We start from the raw sequence: 18860 nt of genomic DNA, 5'->3' as shown, positions 1-18860 counted from the left end.
TGAACATCAAATTTCAAAATACAAGGCGTGGTCATATCTTAATATGTCCTCCTTTATTTAAGCAGATAATACACATCAAATTTCCAGCTGAGTGCTACAACTAATTTATCCTGGAATTTATAACACAGATCAGATGATACAGTGGAATCACTTCTGCAGTGAGTGGGCACATACATTTTCAATGCCGTATTAACAGTAGAGACCTTTGAGAGATGAATCCAAAGTAATATCATATTATTATTATTATTATTATTATTAGCCATTATGTTTTTACCAAGCATGCAGTCATTTTAAAACTTTTTCTTCACTTCCGTGGAAAAATGTGCTCCACCCTTCACTCCATTTTTGCTCCCTTCACATTGCTTTCTGTAGCTCTTCCTGCTTTCAATCCATGCCCACAGTTTCTTCCAGTTCCTTTCCTCTCTATCATCCCATTGACGTTTCCCCTTGGCTTTCTCACTTGTATGCCTGCCCATTCCCCTCCCTACGCTCCCTCTTCCACACAGTGTGGATGTAGGGTAGCAGCTTTTCTGCTCAGTCGTCCCAGACTGACAAGTACCTTAAAAAACACTGTCAGTTTAAAAACATGACGTCCCATGACCTTCCCGGCATCCCACACCCCTGCCCGATAAATTAATGGAAATATACATCAAAGCTGTGAGTGTGTCTATATACGTGCATGCGTGGGCTGTTTTCATTCCTCAGTGTGTGGGTGGGAAAAATGACGCTGATGAATATATATTACTCTTGGGCCATTCAATTGTGAAGTGCCTAAAACAGCCCAAGGTGTGTCATTTGCATTAGATGTGCGTGTTATGCATGTACCTAAAGTATGTGTTACCTTTTACAGATCTTTTAGCATTTTTTTCTTTTACTATTATGATTATGATTATTATTATATCTGATGCACAACTTTAAGTATTTTACTGTTTATGAACATTTCCAGTCTGCTCATTGCAATAAAGACAAAGTCCAGGTTGTGTGTATTGTTTGCACTTCTTTAGAGTTTGATGACTTTCCTAATAACTTTGAAGACTACGATGGTAGGAACCAATGTGCTGGCAAACATCATTTCTCTCCCTCTCTCTTATTTGCCCTCTTCCTCTGCACCACAGGTCCTGGATTTCCAGCAGCTTTGAACATCTCAGCTTGTGGTTTCAGATTAATAAAACAGGGAATTAATTAATTTTGGATGAAACCTTCACAGTTGGGGACAGGTTGTGCCTCATCAAGGCCTGTATTATTGACAAGACTAAAAAGCTGCAGTTCCCCAGGAACCAAACTGTTATAGCCAGACACCCTGAACATTTCTTCCATAAAGATTGCCAACTGTACAAAAATAAAGAATTGATAGTTAATCGAACATACTTTCAGTGGCTTAACATGAAAGGAAATATATTTAATATGAGTAGGGCCTGTCATACACTGTTAGCCTTGTACTGTGGACGAGTTCAAGAAAGTTGTGATGAAATACTGATAAGATATGAAGATTCACCTGGGAGGAAGTATACATTCACCAACTAATTTCAGAATATATTCTTTTAAAAATAAAATTAATGATTTTTTCATGAATCAGTTGATTTCTTATGTACAGCATCTTCCACAATATGGCTTCCATAAGTAATGAAAAAAAGATGACAGAAGCAGTTTTTCATAATAAAAGTTCCCAAGGAGAGAAATCTTAAATTTACTCTCCCCAAAGCTACTACAGATTTTCTGTTTTAGTCCAATAAAGAACATGAATGAATAGAAATTGTGACAAAGCATTGAATTCTTTCACTTTAGTTCCAGTACAGCTAGGGCTACATTTGTCCTCCTTGATGTGTGACATCTGTATGTAGAAGCATCATGTGGTTCCATTTAGTTGTTTTCTCTTTGGTGACTATATTTTGTCCTTCCAAGCAGCTTGCCATGAAAAATTAAATGGATGCTAAGTGACTAATGCACTTTTTCAGTTGTGTGTTGAGACAATAAAAAATTAACAACAGAAATAATTAATTTTGATTGGTGCCAACAGTACTGAGAAACTTATGTTGTGCCCTGATAAGTAATTTATACCTCATGCAAATTCTCCTCTTCACTTACATGCAAAATAATGTCACTTCTATGTTGTATAAATTCTGAAAGACTTTTAACTTATGTTCCACCATGTTGTGATTACAATATGCCCCTGTGCACCTCAGCGTGGCTTTGAAATTTTATTTGCTTTTATTTTAAAGTTCTACCCAGTCATCTAATATGCATTTAACCAGAGGTAAACATGCATCCTAAGCAGGATTTCATTTTGTAGCTATTAATTCTTACCTTTCTCCCTTGCATGGCTCATTGTCACACCACTGTAAACATCTCTCCTTTTGTTTTGCTGTCTGCTACGTAGCATATCGCTACCAGCACTGCACGCCTTAAATTTAACTGTCATTTAGCCTAATGCGGCATCCAGTTCCTCTTGTTTACATGATGTTTGCCTAGAACTACCACTGTTTGTCTGTTTCCTAAAGTGATTCAACAAATAGAGCCAATGTTACAACAGTACCTAAAGTACTTCTGTGTCTTTACAAGAAGAACAACACTGTATCCCATCTAACTGTGACTTTTGTTTTTAAAGGTTAATATGATCATGATTTCAGGCTATACACTAACTTTTTGCTGTGTTTAACACAGGTTGCTTCACTTGTGTGCTGCAGTCTGCAAAGCTTTCACATAAGATTAGCATTTCATTTATTTATTGTAAAGACACATCAAAATGATATCCAGTTTGGATTTTAGGTATTAACCTTCATGTTTTCCAGCAGCACGGTGGCATCATGGCTAGCACTGTTACCTCACAGCAAGAAGGTCCTGAGTTCAATTCCACCATGAGGGTGGGGTCTTTCTGTGTGGCGTTTGCATCTTCTCCCCGTGTTTGCATGGACTCTTCTCAGATCCTCCAGCTTCCTCCCACAGTCCAAAGACATGCACTTAGTTAATTGGAAACTCTAAATAGGTGTGACTGTTAGTGGTTGTCTTTGTCTATGGGTTAGCCCTGCGATAGACTGGCGACCTGTCCGAAGTGTACCCCGCCTCTTGCTCTAGCGACCCTGAAAAGGATAAGTGAGTGGATGGACGTTCATACTTTTCACTACTGGGCAAGGCGATACAAAGTAAATACAAATGAAATAGAATAAAATAAAGAAGCAAACAATGTTATTGCAAAACAGTAACTTATATTTCATCCCAGTTTAGCCTCCAACAAATTAACACTCACACATTCAAATATAAAAACTAAGTCAACCCATTTGAATTACTGAGTGTACTCACGCACACACAAACAGCCACAGATTCTTCTCTGCCCCTCGTGATCCTCTTGTTATCCCCGTATGGCATCTCGCTGAATGAGTGAATCCATCCTGACAACAAATGGGATATGAGACAAAGAATATGTTTCCCTTCACTACACCCATATTACTAATAGATAGACTGTTGGGTTGCATAGCATAAATACTTTAACCACGTCGCCTCCATTTGTAACAGTGTGGCCCAAACAGATTCAAACAGGAACATATTAAATATAAATTGGCATTTTATAATGGCCTTTTGTGTGTGACTATGTGTGTGTGTGTGTATCTGAGAGTGTGTTGTTTGGACTCTGGTCATGTTCTGCAGGGACACTCCAGCCCTTGCAGACTAAGTAAATTGAGGAGGAAGACAGACAATGTTTTTCTGTGGGGATTTAAGTTGTGATTGCAATAAGCTGAATCAGGTCAGTACAAGAGAGATGTCTGTTATCCAGACAAATTTCTCCCTAGTAAAACACTACACATCCACATAAATAAATAGCCATCCATCCACCCACATATGCACAAATGTGGTAATTTCATGGGGAAGTACACATCAAAAAGTGCCATATCAGTTTAAATTAAAGGTCAATTAAAAGGCGTTAAAAAGAGCAGATTTAAAACTTTATGAGATTATATTAGCACTGCACCAAGTCAGACACAGGCAGATTCTGATAGAAGCAAAAACAAATACTTACATGTCTTGTAAAATAAAACAAATCAATGAAGAGTAAGCACCAAAGAAAAACTTAGGAAGCATGCTAGGGAAAAAAATAAAACCTGCATAATGGTAGGAAGTAATGCTTATCACGAGAGAAGCACTAGTTAGCTGTGCAAATGCACAGAGCATGTAGACCAGAAGCAACGTGGTTTCTTGGAGCTTGTACTACACTCCTGTTGGACATCATGTCAACCCAGAGCTGATCCATCACGCTCAGACACGCACACACTCTAGCTGTGAAGCTCTGACCACAGATCTGTCATTGTAAAGGCTGTAGAACATCTTGTCTGTCTAACACACACACTACAGCTAAACTGCTGTACGACATCTTAAATCACAGGTCCATCATTGTACTGGGGGAAGAACATCTAGTCTGTCTTGTTACAAACCTAAGACAGCAAATTGAGGCAATTATGGCTTTGTGGATTACAACACGCAAGTATAGAGGCTTAGGAATTTTTTCTTTGGCTTGATTATATTGGCTTAATTTGTGTCACACACCGATGCTTAGTGACCTAATTACACAGATATGAAAGTATGTACATTGTAAAACAGCTCACCACTCTTATTTTCAGAAAACAGGTTTTTATACAGTACAGAAATACACATTCACTACTAGCACAATAATAGATGCATAAAAACTAACATGGAAGCAATTAAAAGCTCTTAAGCTGCTGGGGTTTTTTTAAAATGGATGTGTACTCTTAGACATTTACTACTAATGCAGTCACTGCTCTGTTATTGGTGCAATGCCAAGATTTGCATTATTTTAAAATACAAATTTTGTGTTTTTGTTATTTGTTTTGAGCACCTTCAAGTCCCTAAGGATTGGTGATTTTAACATCTGTTGGTAGGAAATAACCTCTTTCGTTTTCAGGAAGGATTGTTAACATATAAAAAACACAGAGGAAAAGAACACTGATTTTCTAAAGACACAAAACTTTTGCTTACAGTGTCAACATCAAACAAATTTTGCTCACACCTTCCTGTATTGGCACTGAATCATATACTGTTGAAAACTTGTAAATCCTATTTTTAATCCCCAGAAGTTCTGTTTAACCCTATTGTTTAACCTAGGTTGCCTATTTTATTTATTTTTGAGTAGATACATTTATCATCAGAAAAACATCCTACCTCACAGTCATAAAGTCCTAATCTCAACATTTCACTAAGTCCCATATTGAGCAAGCATTAACTTGATCCATTAAAACAAAGTTTCAGCTCATCATGAAGAATTCATATTTCTGAACATGATTATTATTTTAAAAACATCAAAATACTTGGGGGGAAAGAGACAAAGGTCAGGATGAGTGAAGAGACCAACAACAGACCTTAGGAATATTAAAAATAAAAAGACTGACAGAAGGAAAAACTACCAGTCCATCTCACTTCACCAGTTCAGATACTGTCAGCCCTTGATTTTCAGATAATCTTCTTATCCTCTTCTTTGTGATAAGTGGACATTGACTTGCTGTTGCTCTCTGTCTATTTGTGAGGTGCCTTGTGTGACACACACATACACGCACACACACACACACACACACACACACACACTTGCACACACACTCATGTAGTGAGGTACACAAAGTTTGACCAAAAGCATATGTACAGATGCGCATACATAGCTGTCAAGATCACAAATTCATCTTTGGGTTTTCACCATCGATGGACAATGTTCTACTTTCTCTTGCTTACAGACACAAACACTAACATGCATGTACACACATATATTCTGGAGGATAGCTGAGCACCCAGGGGATGGATAGCATCACATGTGAACAATTTACACACCAACTGACTGTTGTAATGTATCTCAGATGCTTTCTCTCCATCCTAGAGCAGCTGTGAGAGATAGAAAGATATTCAAGATGGTTCTGCTAATGGATCAAGAGACAAATGGGGCTTTAAAAGGGATAGCCGCTTCGCAGGAGTGTGCACAGAGGAGATAATTATATGACATATTCTTTGTCTGGTGATTTTTATCCATTGCCATTTTTATTAGCTCCTTTGAAAATTTATTCTGAAACTGTAGGAGTGCAATGTATCACAGTGTATAGCACATGTTTTATGACATTTTCTTTGCCAAGTGATTTTGTCATAGTTGGCTGTCATCGTAAACAGCCATAAAAAGAGTGCATCCACTCTGTAACTTATGTTAGCAATGCACGTTCATTATTAAGCTTTAGTGACTTGCTAAATTTGAAAACTGTTCTTTCTCTTGGTAGGAAAGCATAAACCAGAAACTACAGTGACTCTCTCCCACATCACAGTCACAGAGTCTGAAAACACTATTTTATAAACGTTAAGGTTTTATAAAAGTTAAAGTTTGGAATATTCAGAGTCCAAAAATCTTGGATTCTGAAAATTGGTTCCAATTCAGTGCATTACCATTTATAGAGGTTGTGTGTCACACATCACATGAACAAAAAACAAAAAACAAATGAAAGAAACCCTTACATTTATATAATATACATGTCAGAAAAAGGCTCTTTTGTCTATTTGTATAGTAATCGAATGTATTTATGTATTCAATATATAGACATCATGAGCTTCTCTATCTTTAAGCTGTGTCTGTGAGAGAGAGAAAAAGAATGGGCGAGAGAATTAAACCATTAATCAAATGTTATTAATGACTCACCCATATGCATGTGCTGGACAATTAACCATTCACAGGTGAATGCAGCTGATAGGCGCTTTGCTTTCTGTGGGACAAATTGAAAGAACTTTGATAAGATCAGTGGCATCCCTCTTTTTTCTATACTCATTCATTCTCATCGGTTTTTGTTTTTTTGGGGGGGTTTTTTTGGGGTTTTTTTCCCCTGTTCTCCACTGGGTGCTCGCCTTGCTTTGGTTATCAAACTATCACCAAAATTTGCTTGCCCATCTACCAAAGCAGAAAACGGGAAAGCGAGCAGACCAGAAAGAGAGAGGGAAGAGCCTAATTACTTTAGACTCTTCTAGTGTCAGGTCATTAATAAATCCTAGTTATCTTCCCATGATGCCCAGCCAGGAGCCTCCCCCAGCCATATCTTCTTCTTATCTAGTATAAAATATTTGGGAATTTTTCCTCTAAAAATAATTCAAGATTTTTGTCTTGGCTGGATAATAAGAAAAGGGAAAAAAAAAATCCCAAGGACCATACAGGAGATATTCATGGCATAATGGAAAAGCTCCACTAAGTGTGTGCGCTTGTGTTTGTATGATTCCATGTGCATGTCTACATGCACGTGTGTGTTCCAGGTGGATAAATGTGCTAGAATTACACTTGCCTTAGCTTCATAAACATTGATGGATCTGGGCAACCTGCAAATGCAGATAAGGAGTGTGGAAAAATCACTGGGGCAGTATTTTTACTTCTTGGCCAATGTATATTTAAAAAGGAGTATATATGTGTGGGTTACATATGCATTACTTACTCTTTTGCCAACATACATCAATGACAAGCAAGGAAAAATGAATAGTCAATAATAGCATGGTGGGGTTGTCCCACGGAGTCCAGCCATGCATATTTTACACCTGCCTCTATCAAATAGAAATAGTAACGTGATATGCAGTTCATTTCCTGTGGTGTAACCTCTCTGGCCTGTTTGCTTGGGAGTCTGGTAGATGGAAAACAGAGCGGAGAATTTGTAAATCAGGTTGGGTACATGGGGCAACAATGTTTTTTACCTGCTATCATCTGTCTAGCTACAAGGCTGAAACTAAGTTTACATTTTTATCCATGGCCAACTATATCAGTGCCGACAACTGCTCTCTGTTCTTGCAAGGGTAAGAGAGGGCAGTTGCTTCATAGTGGTTATTCATGGCTGTCATGCAGAGTTAACTTGATTATAATATTTTTTGGTTTGTCTTAATGAAGTAATATTATACCAGTTCAACCATCTGGCTTGTTTCCAAGCCATGGTCTTCAAGTATCACAGTTAAGCACACAGAATGTGCATGTGTTGAGCATGTATAATGTCCCTAAGCTTTCAGATACATCCCATAATACCCAGTTATTATCTTCATCTCTCCCTTCTGATGACAGATCATTTCCAGCTGCTTTGAAACAGTAGCACCCTCTGCTGTGTACAGACCTCTGATCACACAAGAGCTGTATTCAGTGGGAAATTGAGAAACTGAAATACTGGATCACAAAAGACACAGTTCACTCAAAAAGTCTCATGTCTGATCAAATACATACCATTAGAGCACTCAGCAGAGAAAGAAGGAGGGTTGGCGAGTTCAGACAAAGTGTCCGAAGAGAAGGCGAACAGGTATCTCTTTGTGTTCAGTGAGCAGAAATATATTGAGTCTATTTCACTTAGAGGTAACACATAATTGAACATTCAACTAATAATAGTATATTATTTCTTACTTTTATATTCAGTTGTATTCATGTATAACCTTACTATTCCTTCAGCATGAACAAATATAACCTCTAAACTTTGGATGTTGGATAGACGTGCAGATCATGGCACTGTGTCCATCGGTCCATGACAAATTCTGGACATCTATACGACATCCAAACTACATCCACAATTTGGACACCCAACCATGACCCAACTTGGGCGTCAATATGGCGTTCAACATTTTAATTTTGGACTGGATAATTTTTTGGGACGTCATGTGGATGTCTATGATGAGTGCAGGAAATTTACACGATTAATAAATATTGTTTTTTTATCTACAAATATCAACATTGTTGTTATCACATGCTTCATATGCATATGGATTATTTATAAACCAACACAATTTCTTATGTCTTTATAGATTATTGATTTATTCAGTTCATCTGGGGGGTTTTGTTATTTTAAATGTTCCTGTTTTTCTTTTACTGGTTTATATATTTTAATTAATCATCTGATTTTTTCGTAACCAGGTTAAAATTGTCATTTATTAAAATGTGTTGAAATATTAAAAATATTGAAATCTATGTTAAAATATAAAATAACAATAGTTATAGTATTAATAAGTTTAAAAGAGTATTTGCATTATATATTGTTCATTTTTACAAGTATCCTGTTTTATTGTGAAGAGCTGATTGTAAGAGGAAGTAAATGTGGTTGTGTTCGATAGCAGGACTAAAAAGGTTGTGCAAGTGTGTATGTATGAACTGGGCTATCTGCTCGGCAGTTGTTGTTGATGCGCACATTTTGCAAGCTACCTGTGAGAAACTGGGGACATTTCTGCTCGAAATCCACCGTGCAGCTGCTCATTTTTGTTTTAGCGTCAAGAGCGTGTCCCATCTTGGAGATGTCCACTGATCACTCTGCATTCTTTCATGTTTTCTGTACAGAAAACATGCCCTCCACCCTCTGGAAACATAGGACTACAGTGTCTATAGAATCAGTATAAAAATTATGTCTAAAATTAGTCTAAGTTTGACATTGAAAAGCCACCCACAACGATCATTTGGATCTGCATTTGGACTATACACGGAGGTCCTACAGACGTCAACACATCAGCAGAAAAAAATACCAAGACCAAGACCTATTAATTTCTCACTATTGATCATGTTTGACTAGGACAGTAGTATCTCTTTGACATCATAAAAGGGATTTGTTTGACAGTACTTGCTGGATTATACATTACACCAAAGAATTTGGAAAGTCTAAGAAACTCAGTGAAGTTCTAAGAAGGAGATTTGGATTTACACAATTTGGGTCTCTTGGATGTGTCATCAATTTCCCAAAGTCGGGAAGAAGACCCAAACTATCACCCTCAAATGAGAGGAAAATGATTGGAAAGTTTAGGAGGAGTGTCACTGTCCTGTGAAGCAAGTTTTACATGGCCATGGACTGAGAGGGTGCCAGACAAGAAAGAAGCCCCTGTCCCATAATCCAAAACATTGAAACTCTACTAAAATTTGTAGTTCCCCATATGGACAAGCCAAATCCATTTTTTTATATAGTTAGATGAGATACAGAATGAACAATTTGGCCATAATGACAAGAGGTATGTTTGGAATAAAGGTTAGGATTTCAAACCTAACAACATTGTTTCAGCTGTCAAATATGGTGGTGGTAGCATCGTGCTCTGGGGCTGTTTTGCTGCCAGTTGTACTGGTACATTGCACGAAGTTGATGGAATAATGTAAAAAAAAAAAAAAAAGCTCGCTCCAAATTCTTCAACTTTATCATAATAGCTGGAGACTTGAAACACAGCTGGGTGTTCCAACAGGACAGTGATCCTATGCACACATCAAAATTGTGTTTGGAATGGAGCAGGATAACATTACACTTCTGGAAAGCCCTGACTTCAACACTATTGAAAATTTGTGAACCACGCTTAAAAGCTGGTTCAGAAACCAATCATTTTAAATGAACTCTACCAATTCTGCCAAGAAGAGTTGTCAAACATGAAGCCAGAATTATGCCAAAAGTGTGAGTATGAATGGTTGTCTGTCTCTCTGTGTTAGACCTGTGATAGACTGGCGACTCCGCTGCAACCCTCATAATGATAAGGTTAAGGCACAAAAAATAGCCCTACTTCATAAAAAACAATGAAGAAACAGTGGCCTGCAGTGTACAGTGTTTTGCTTACCATGACCATCCACCCTCACCTCCTCCTCCTCCTTATGGGTACTTTGTGGCTCTGTAACTTCACTTTACTGCCTCGTTTGTTCAAGGAAAGCTATAATCATTAGACAATAATGATAATGCACTCGAATGACATTAAAAATAACAAACTCAATAAACAGTGGTAATAATTTAGACTCCATCTTTTGCAGGTTGTTAAATAAAATTTGCAATTTGCTAAACAAAGGTTTACTGAACATTTTTTTAGCACAAATGTTTGAATTCTTTTTGTGTTTTTTAAATGGCTATGTAGATGAAGTCAATATCACAGCTAAAATGCTACGTCCAGATGAACAGAATCAACTTTTGGGAAATATCACAGCTACTCACTAAGTTTAATTCAACAAGACTGCTTTTATCTAATATCCCCTACACACAAGGAATTGTAACCCAACCCTTTCTTAGGGTCTGCCATGGCCATCTCATTTGCTCTGCATTTAGGACTCATGAATAAGTAATAACATCTCTCATCACCTCAGAGTACTGACAGTAAGGCCAAGAGCTTTCACCTGCTCCAGTCCATGTTCAGTGTTAATGTTTTCCTTCCTTCTTGATCATGTGACAGACAAGCAGCTGACCCGAAACCACCATAAACAGTGGCATCCTGTAAGTGCAAGACAGTGAGGAAATATGAAGCTAGAATATTTGATTTGGATTCAAAATCATTATAATAATAATAAGAAGAAGAAATTTTATTTATGAGCGCCTTTCAAGTCACCCAAGCACACTTTACAATAGGATAAAAAACATAATAAAACAATGACAAAATAAGAACAATAAAACAAAAGCACAAGATAAAATTAACAAACAGTGGATTCACAGTGAATATGCAGATTTGAACAGATGGGTTTTGAGTTGGGATTTAAACTGGGGGAGAGAACCAATGTTTCTTATTTCTGGGGGTAGAGAGTTCCACAGCCTGGGAGCAGAGCAGCTGAAAGCTCTGCTTCCCATGGTGGTGAGGCGGAAGGAAGGTACAGCAAGCTGGATAGAAGAAGAAGATTGAAGTGAACGGGCAGAACAGGTAGTGCTTAACAGGTCAGAAAGGTAAGGAGGAGCGAGGTTATGAATGGCCTTGAAGGTGAGCAGAAGAAGTTTGAATATTATCCGGAATTTCACAGGGAGCCAGTGAAGTTCCTGAAGAACAGGGGTGATGTGCTGGTAGGAGGGGGTTCTGGTGATAATGCGAGCAGCAGAGTTCTGAACCAGTTCAAGCTTATGGAGGGATTTTGGGGGGAGACCATGCAAAAGAGAATTGCAGTAGTCAATACGGGAGGTAACAAGACTGATCTAGGTAGAGTCAGTGCACAAGTTATCAAACTTAAGTAAGTGTACTTAAGTGTAATAGATCCATTTCTGAAATAGTCAGAGATTAATACGAAATGGTTGATATTTTATTGAATTATTTTATTTGAACTTTGTTATATACATCAGTTAGTTAATTTATGGGACCACTACACAGCACTGGCTGAAATTTTAGAAAGTATACAAAAGTATTCATTAAAATACATCCCTATGTAAACATTTAAAAATAGAGTGATAAAAAACTGCCCAAAGGCTTATCGTCACAGGACACAATACATTAAATATCCAGAAAAGCGAGGATTTCATTATATAGATTAGTTTTGAGCTCCAATTTTGCCCACTTTCTGTATTTATTCTTTTTCTCTCAATTGTTTTTCAGTATGCACCTACAGTATTGTTCACAAGTCTTAGGTCACTTGTCTTTTTTATATTTTGCTAGGAAAATGGCAAATCAGTGCACCAAATTAGTGAAACATGCAAACATAGAGCTTGTACAATTCTTAGGAGCTTGAAAATCAGTATTTATTATGACCACCTTTATTCAACACATCTTGAATTATCTTAGGCAAACTTTCTCATAATTTCTTTAAGTGGTCTTCATAAACAGTCCTACAGGCTTCCATCCTCTGTCAAGATGATCCCACACTTCAGTAATGTTGAGGTTCGGGTCTGCGGAGGCCATGACTCAGACAATGTTAAACACTGTGTGTTTTTCTATCCTCCTTTTACTCCATTGCTTTTACTGCATTGGTAGTGTGTTTGAGATCATTTGGGCCTTTACTAACAGTGCATACACGCAAATCTGAGCATAATGATTTACCAACATGTCATTGTTGACCATCAGTTTTACCATGTTGTCCACTGCCATGTCGACAGTGGACAAAAACTCCACATAGCTCTTGGTGAGTGCAAGACTTGAATCTGCTACTGAACCTGCAAAGCTTCTTATGATTTGTATATGTGCTGATAGCTTGTAAAGTAACCAACTCCGCAATGTTATTGACATGCTTTCTAATTTGATATAAACTGATAAATTGTTTTCTGATCCAGTTATATCCTAAGTGTCTTGCAAAAAAAAGCTATGTAATAATTTAAACTAAAGGTTGGCACTACAAAATAATATAAAATGTAATAATATCATCATCAGTATAAAACATATTATCAGTTTTCAGACTTTTACCAGGGGAAAAGGACCAAACTACTTTGCAAGAAGAAATGTGTTTCCTTTTTATTCGTACAATAGAGGCGAACACCGGCACCACAACCTCGCAATAATATGCCGCCCCCCTCCGTTTATAGTTTTAGTCACTTTTTAAATTATGTTTCAGTGGTCATTTTTATCAGTACGCTAGATTTATTGATATGTTTAACAATACATTGTGATTTTGGCTCCAGTACATCTCCCTTGCTGATGGATTTGCTATGAAGATGAAAATATGGGTTCTAAAGGTGATAATAATACCAGAAAATTTCAATCCTTTATCCCCTTGCTCTCTTTTGCTCTTTCTCCCTTTCTCTCTGTCTCTCCTCTTCTTTTGTTATTGTTGAAAAGGTTACCTAATGTCCCCACATCCTTACTTGGACATATTCATTTCATGTTAAATTGATGAATTAAGTTATCCCTGGCTCAAAATCAATTGCAGCTTGCTTTTTTACACTGGAGAGAGAGAGAGAGAGAGAGAGAGAGAGAGAGAGAGAGTGAGAGAGAGAATGCACAGAGACACTGATAAGGCTCAGTCCCGTTATATGTCATTTTAAACAAAGAAGCAAAGCAGCCTGTGGAGACTCCCTATCAGCTATTAAACAGAGACGTAGCACGCAGCCTGAGATTGATGATTAGCATTTTCTACTGGTAGAATAAAGATGCTGGCCTGGGCCAGCGATAACAAGAGTGCCTAAAAAGAAAGGCATCCCTTTTCTCGCCTTTTGTTTCCTCCTTTTTTTTCAAGTATTTTTTTAATCTTATTGTATATTTGACTTTATTAACACCCATAATCATAAATAATAATTTCTTCCTGTTTGTGTTCCAGTCTTTCCCATTTTCTGTCTCTTTTTCTCTCTCCATCCCATCACTCTTTGAATTTCTGTCCTTCTTTCTGTCTCACTTTACAGAGGCAAATAAATGTGCAGGCTACATTGCTGTCCTTTTGTCTTGCATCTTTGTGTAATCGGTTAGGACTGGACAACGCAGAATCCCTTATGTCACAGTCAGAGACTTGTAAGTCTAGGCCAGATACAAGGCAGAATGACACAGAATGAAAGCGGGTTAAAAGGGGGATTTAAGTAAGAGTTTGATAGGACCATGTAGGGGCATTGTTTTCTTTGCTGCACGGCCAGTATCAACCACTGTGCTGAGAGCATTTCAACAGCATGTAAGAGCACAAGACAGCTGAGCTTTAGATGTACAAGGAGACATATTTCTCTTACAAAATACTAACTGAGAGATTTGGCAGTGATAATCTGTTTTTGTAATCTTAAATACACACTGACCGTCAGATGTACCCTTTCCGTCTCTTAAGCACTAATGCCATTTTTTAACTGTCTTTAATGTAATACTTTATGAAACTTAGTTTTCATTACATTTATGCATGGCACACATTTTTTTAACCCAAAAAATTAATTAAGTAAAACAAAATAAAAAATGTAAAAAAAAAATGCATAAATGTAAGTGTCAGTTCAGCCATGGTTTTATTCAGTTTCCTGGATTAAATTGCCTCACAGGCTGTTGTATTCTACTGTATGTTGTTTGTTTTGCAGGTCAATTCTGATGTAAAAAAAATGCTAGTGGCAGGTCATTGAGGTTCCTACAGCATTCAGTTTTTGGCATGTGCTTTTGATTGTGCAGCATCTTCAATTTATAACTTTGTATTTTGTGTACATTATCTTTTTAATCTGATTTAAGTTCTGTAACACAACTGATAATATCCAGGTTTAATATGTGTTTACTTCAAATTTGATATCTGAGAATTTTACAGGATCTTTTTTTTAATTATCATATTTATTTATATAGAATAGACTTATTAGATGTCAGGTCAGGGTCACTGTGACCTCACATCATTTCTATTGTTGAGAATACAATACATGACACACAAAGGAAATTGAATTCAATATGGCATAAAAGTTTACTTAACTGAAGTATGAGCTGATGAACCGATGCTCAAAGGTTAAGATCATATGACCTCACAAAAACACTTTTTTCCATAACTTACAATTTTTTTTTTATCACATTTACAACAACATTTAATAAGTGTAGAGATACAAATTGGTAAAAGTGGTGAAACTAGACGAGTTAAGAAAATAGTCAATAAAGCAAATGGAGTGAAAATTCACTTATAATCAAAGCACATATAAGTGTTGTTTATTTTCATTGCTGTACTCGAATTTACACACGTTTGTTACCCATATGGCCCTGTGAATACAAAAAATATGTATAAGGCTGTGCACACTGAACACATGCACTAACATAATTTTAATCCACAAATGTATGCATCGTCAGCACAGCAGCAGAAGTAACAAACATACAAAAATAGGTACACAGTCAAGGTTTGCATGCACATGTATACAGATGCAGATGTGGTCCTTCCAGTGGTCTTTCCGAGTGATCAAAACAATATCACTAGAGCTCCTCCAATTGCTCACAGTTAGTACTGCAGCAAAAAAAAAAGTCCACATTGTACATACTGTAGTCCGATAAGTGCATAGACATATGGATATAAATAAGCTTGAAACAAGTCTCTTGTTTTATCCAAATAAATTAACCTTTTCAGCCTATAGCTTAGTTTAGTTTTGCAAGTCTTAGGATAAAATACTAAACTTTAATCAGAAACTCTAACCTTTATGTTTTCATCACTTCCACAAAGATCTTAACTGGATGGGTTGAAGAAGATGAGGAACTGACAAAAGGAAAAGGCAGGCATGTCTCAAAAGGAAAAATCGAAATCCCTTTGCTTTGATACCTTTGTCATCACCATAGTTGGTCAATTAGACTAAACACTATCCCTCTTGCAGAAGAGAACATAGAAAGGTAATCAGAGAGAGGACGAGAGAGAGAATATGGGGTACATTTGTTGAAGTGTTGGCAGATTTGGAGACAGGGAAGAACCAAGGGAAAAAAAGAAGGGAAAAAAAACCTAACAAGGACATTTGACACATGAAATGTGACATCTGCCTTTCATCAGCAAGCCACCCACACTTCTTCCATTTCCACTTTGCCTGGACACTTGTACCAATCCAAGTAGAGTAATTTTGTTTCTGTCTAATCTTTCCAACCTGCTTGTCAAGAGAAGAATTAACCCTCTGTTTCTTCCACTCTCCTCTCCCAAGTGTTATCTTTTTGAATCTGTCTCAACTGTTTTAATTTTGTTTGTGGTGCCCTCTAATGTAATATATTTTAAGAGTCTGGGTTTGTGTTGTTGCTTTTGAATGAGTGGTGATGAACTGTAAATTACTGCAGATTTAATGTTAAACTGTCAGCCACAACATTAAAATGATCTGGCTAATATTTTCTTGTTCAACCTCATCAACCCTGTGGAAGAAAGTTATATCAGCATATTTAATACAAACAAACAAACAAAAAGCTCAAGTTTATTCTACCTGATAATGTAAGTGATTTACAGTAAACTGTCCTTGAAACCACAAACCTGTCTTCCACAGTTAAAACAACATGTCAGGCTACAGAATAAAACCATCATCTGTCCCCACTCAACATGTAGACTGAATATTAATTTAATATTCAGGAATTTTTTGGAATTTAATTCCACGAGTTTCGAATTCCCTTTGTTATCATTGGTCAGTGTAGAAGAAAAGAATATTTGGCACACACACTCACACACACACCAAATACAGGGTAAATTGGGTTGATACATTTTTAAAGCAAGGACTGTCTTATGGGCTTCATCTGAAAGTAACGTCTACGTATCAAGAAATGTGCACCACTGCACAGATGGACATGCCTTTTAGCGAGTGTCATTTGAACCATATCATATACATAATCAATTATGCCATAATTTAGCAGGTATCCAACACCATAAAGCTGTGTAGTTCAGAAAGCAGAGATACACTTGTTCTTGAAAATAATTGTACCAACCTGTAGGCCCTGCTTTGGCTAATAATGTAAAGACTAGAAATTTTAGAAGTACATTTCTTTCTCATTCTTATTCAGAGACACAAATCCACACACACACACACACACACACACACTTGTGGTTTTAACACTGAGATTGATCCATGTTTTCTGTCACCTAACACTTCCCCTCTAATGATAGCACCACAAGATATGTGTACTATGTGTGTACGTGTCTGTGCGAAAGAGCAGCATTCAGGTTTTATCGGTTTCCCCTTCCTGCTTAGTATGATGCAGTCACATTCCAAATCACTGACACCCATTTGATTTCCATACTGACTTGTGTCTCTATTTTTTCTTCTTTCTTTGATTATTCAAGTGTATGGTTTTTTTTTTCTTATTTTGGTGTTTTTTTTTAATCTCTTTGTTCCTTTGACTTCATTCTAAACGGCTTGAGAAAATTATTTAATATGTAGCTTACAACAAAAAGATCAAAGCATAACCAAAGTCCAAAAAATTATCAGTGATTCAGTCACTCCATGGTCACGCTGGTTGTGCCTTTCAAGGTCAAATGCTGTCTCTGAAATATCCCAGCAACATTTTTATGAGTGTTAAAAATATACTCTCACTTCCTGAGAGATCCTTTTGAGACAAAGGGAGGTTGTTTCCCCATCAAACGGGAGTGGGCACTCAGCACCATTTAGCGATATATTACAAAGTAAACACATGCACAAGCACTGTCTGTATAATCTCTCCTTATAACTCCCCACTCTCCCTTTTGTTTTTGCATGTGTAATATTACAGTTGTACAGGTGTCCAGTCGGCAAAGCATCGCTGACAGACAGGCATGCCAGAGGACAGCCAAGCACTTGTGTTCACCACAAAGATCTTTCTTGTCCTACAACTGGCTGTCTTGCCCAACATGTGGCTTTGGTTACAAAACCCGCTCTTCTCTCAGGAACTCCCTTCATCTCTGTGAGGAACACAGAGGACGATGGAAGGTGCTTTCCAAGATGAGCGGCAAAGTGGCTTCCTTTTTCAAAGGGCCGTGGATGTACACGGCTCATGGATTCCTGTGTTAGCTCTGAGATAGCACAGCACCTGGAGAGGCCAGACAGGAAGAAAGGACACGAGATGAGAGGAAAGAGATGAGGAAAAAAAAAAAGAAAACAGTGAGAACCCGCTTAGATGCAATGCCAGAGAAGGCACCAGCAGCTTTCTCAGATTTCAAACATTCGTTGTGTGAAATTGCGGTTTCAAACTGTAGCGATCAGACCGCCTTCCCCTCCCTACCCGCTTCATCCTGCACCCATCATCAGCATATCATGCAATGTGTAGATTAGTGGTTTCACAAAAGCCTGCTGCACAGAGATGGATGGTTGTGAATTCCTCTCTTACCTGTAGGTTCTGACAAAATCCTCTCTCTGGGATAAACCTACAGCATTACACTTTTGTTTGAGGTTCTTTCTTTTTTTTTACCACTTTTTGTCTTGGAACCAAATGTAAAACAAACCAACAACAAACAAAAAAAAGTCATATGAATGCGTATTTCTCATGCTAAGACGAATGAAAGTAAAAAGACAGGTCTTTGTTATAGAAGCAATAGAAGAGGGATAAAACAAAGGGCCTTTGGTGATTGACACTTGCAGAGTCCCCTGCCAATCTCGGGCACAATCCATTTCCTCAAGCCAAAGTGTTCTCTTTGTGTGTTGAGTATGTTTTGGAACATGCCGGCCATTGATTGACATGGGCGCAAGGGCTGGTAAAACATTTCTGTGGTGTGAAGCAAACAACGGTCCATCTGTCACTCTGCCTCAGATGTTTGGCCTGGGGGGGGATACTATATAACAGTGCTATAGAAATCTGGATTTTCTTCTTTTGTTATTATTCTTATTCCC

Source organism: Oreochromis aureus, linkage group 11 (assembly GCF_013358895.1).
Source record: "Oreochromis aureus strain Israel breed Guangdong linkage group 11, ZZ_aureus, whole genome shotgun sequence".
NCBI classification, from domain to species: Eukaryota; Metazoa; Chordata; class Actinopteri; order Cichliformes; family Cichlidae; genus Oreochromis; species Oreochromis aureus.
This window is presented reverse-complemented; position numbering follows the sequence as displayed.